The sequence below is a fragment of the Peromyscus leucopus genome, chromosome 5 (assembly GCF_004664715.2).
Source record: "Peromyscus leucopus breed LL Stock chromosome 5, UCI_PerLeu_2.1, whole genome shotgun sequence".
In the NCBI taxonomy this organism is placed as follows: Eukaryota; Metazoa; Chordata; class Mammalia; order Rodentia; family Cricetidae; genus Peromyscus; species Peromyscus leucopus.
In genome coordinates, this window is record NC_051067.1 from 145,454,372 (window position 1) to 145,457,915 (window position 3,544).

Here is a 3,544-nt window from a genome sequence, read left to right on the forward strand (position 1 = left end):
TGGTGTTCTGTCTTTCTTTAAAAAAAACCTTTCACATTTATTGTTTATTTTAGTGTGTGTGTGTATGTGTGTGTGTGTGTGTGTGTGTGTGTGTGTGTGTGTCCATGGTTGGCCTGGAACTCTCTGTGTAGACCAGGCTGGCCTGGAACTCAGATCTGACTGCTTCTGTTTCCCAAGTGATGGAATTAACGGTGTGCACCCTGATGCCTAGCTGCTGTTGCTTGTCCTGCTCCTGCTGCTGCTGCTTCTCCTGTTTCTGTTCCTCCTGCTCCCTCTACCCATTCTCCTGCTGCTCCTGCCTCTGTTCCTCCTCCTCCCGCTCCTCCTCCCCCTCCTCCTGCTGCTCCTGCTCCTGCTGCTCCTGTTCCTTCTCCTCCTCCTGCTCCTCCTCCTGTTCCTCCTCCTGTTCCTGTTCCTCCTTCTCCTCCTCCTCTTCCTCCTTTTTCTTCTTTGAGTCAGGTTCTCACTGTGTAGCCCGAGGTGGTCTTGACTTGCTTACCTTTCTGCCTTAGCCTGTCGGGTGCTGAGATTACAAATCAGAAGTATTGCTTGTATTTTAACAATCTTAGTGTCTATTTTAAGCAGGTATTGGGAAATATAAGGGCACAGATATAACATCGGGCAAGATTTTTATACATATACCCTAGAAACAGGTGGCATAATGTACCACTGAGAACCACGCCCTGGAGACTGGAGGAGAAGAGAAAAATGTGGACAAGAACATTTATTTTGTCTTCTGAGAAAGGGAGGCTTGGTAAGCAGGATAATTTCAGGAGGCTCCGAGGCCTTCCCCAGGTGTCTAACCCTTAGTCTGGAGTGATTGGGGGTAAAGTACTGGGGTAGAGGATGAGATCCTTGTAGAGGAGCTGGTTTGCATAAGAAAGCCGAGTTCACAAATGAGCCATTCACTGTCACTAAGGGTTTGAGAATCCTGGAAGGGGTGTTTCTTTCAGGGTCAGGGGGGACCCCCCTCCCCCACATAGTCCCAGACAGCTGGCTTTGGATGGGAATTTCTGGAGGGACCGCTCCCTGGTCCCCATAGCTCAGGAATTTACTGGCTTGCTTTTTTAAATCCAGGGGTTTTGAGAACTGGAGGTTGTTGGCATATACAGACAAAACATCCATCCACCTAAAATTATCTAAACAGAAAACAACTAGAGGCTTTCAGGGCCAGACACCCACAGCCTGAGATAGTGGAGTCAGATGCTTATTGCATTGGGCCTGGGATGCTGGGGGTGCAGCTGCCCACAGCCAGTGTCACAGCTCCAGGGCTTTGGGGTCAGGGCTGTTTGAGGCTAGTGCCTCCCCTAGTCTGGCTCTCCACTGCATCTCCTCAGTGCCTGTGCAAGTGAATTCCTTAGTGCCTCCCCCTTTCTGCTCCTGGATGCTTTATAGAGATCTTGACTGCCTTTGTGCTGAAGCTGAACAGGTATGTGTAGAAGAATTTCTAAACAGTCTTATTAATAGAAAACATGGAGGCACATATAGGGGTGAAAGCCTGAGAGAGATCAGAGAAATAGGAGCAGCCACATGCTAACTAACCTCACCTCACCAACGTCACAGCTTCCAAAAGGCAAGTTACTTCCTGTCTACCCACACCCATATGCCTTGCTGTTCTGCCATCTGATTTGCTCTCTCTGTCCAGCTACATCACTTCTTCTTCCTGTCCAGCTCTATCACTTCCTGCCTGTCTGTACAGACCTCCAGTACTCCATGGTTAACTAGTGTTGAAATTTAAGGCATGTGCCACCACACCTGGCTCTGTTCCCAGTGTGGCCTTGAACTCACAGAGATCCAGACAGATCGCTGCCTCCCAACTGATAGGATTAAAGGTGTGTGCTAACATTGCATTACTTTGGTGTTTACTTATAATGGCTGGCTTTTTCCTCTGATCTCCAAGCAAGCTTTATTTACTAGAGCACAAATAAAATATCACCACAGGTATGCGGCTAAAAGTCTTAGGAGCTTTTGTGCTCTTGGCACAAACCAGCTTATCTTAGGGTTTAGTAGAAACCTATGACCACAGCAATTCTTATAAAGGAAAACATTTAATTGAGGGGGCTCATTCACAGTTTCAGAGGTTCAGGCCATTACCATCATGGCGGGGAGCATGGTGGCATGCAGGCAGACATGGGTGCTGTAGTAGCTGAGAGTCCTCCGTCTTGTAGGTAACAGGAAGTCGGCTGAGACACTGGGCGGTATCCTGAGCATAGGAAACCTTAAAGCCCACAGGGAGCATGGTGGCATGCAGGCAGATGTGGTGCTGGAGAAGTATATGAGAGTCCTACATCTTACAGGCAACAGGAAGTTGATTGACAGTCACACTGAGCAAAGCTTGAGCAAAAGAGACCTCAAAGCCCACACACAGTGACACATTTTCTCCAACAAGGCTATACCCACTCCAACAAAGCCACAGCTCCTAAAAAATGCCACTCCCTATGAGATCATGGGGGCCAATTGCATTCAAACTACCATACCATATATTCATTATGTTGGTTCTATTCCTCTGGAGAATCCTGACTGATACACCTAGTAGGCCTGACAACTCAAGTTTGATCCCTGGAATGCACATAAAAAGTGGGATGTGAAGGTCCCAATATGCAGCAGAGAGATCCTGCCCCAAAAGATGGAAGGTGAGAACTGAGTCCTAAAAGTTGTCTTCTGACCTCTGTCCCTCCCTCCAAATAAATGATAAAAGAAAGAGGGGGAAAAGAGCATTTAGGAGAAGCGTTTTTATTGCATGGATAAATACCCAGGAGGTGGTACACAGGAAGGAAGTCTCCCAGACCAGCCAGAAGGAATGTATATAGACCACTTACACAGTGAAGAGAGTATGGCACGATCGTGCACAGCATCACAACCTTGCATGTGCATGGCTTCTAGGTCTAACAGTTGCAAGGCTTGCATGTGCACAGACTCATGAGCCTCCCATATACACATGTATAGGTAGCCTTCTTCCTGTCAACTGGATTTTCATTGTCACTAGAAGAAGTGCTTCTCCTTAACTAGGTGGGGTAGTTGCTACGTGGTCATCTGTGATCATCTGGAGGTCATCAGTACTTGTCTTGGGCGAAGCGAAGTTTTGTATAGCAGGTCCAAGCTGTGTACAGTGGGTGTGACTGGAGCCAAGCCTCTAGAAGCAGAAGTGGCTTCAGAAGAAGCAGCTGTGGTTGCAATGGTGTTCACAGCTGGACTGGAATTTCCTTGGGACATCTGTAAATTATTCAGAGCAGCTAGACTCCCATGATGACAATGTAGGTGGTTTCCACGGAAGGGGCTGGTTGATTGATGGATTGCTTCCCGTGCAAGGCAGTCAGGCACAGGGAAGGAAGGGTTTGACAGGTGTCTGTCAAATGCCACAAAGCCATGAGAGCTAAGCTCTGACAGGGTCCATCATTCAAAAAGGAAAACCTGAAAAGGAGATTATAACAAAAGGCTATCCCGGAATTAACACTGCCTACAGTTCTTAGCGATGCTCAGCCCCTAATTACTCTTAATGACCCACGGGACCCAGTTGAATGTCTCACCGTCAAAGCATCAGAAA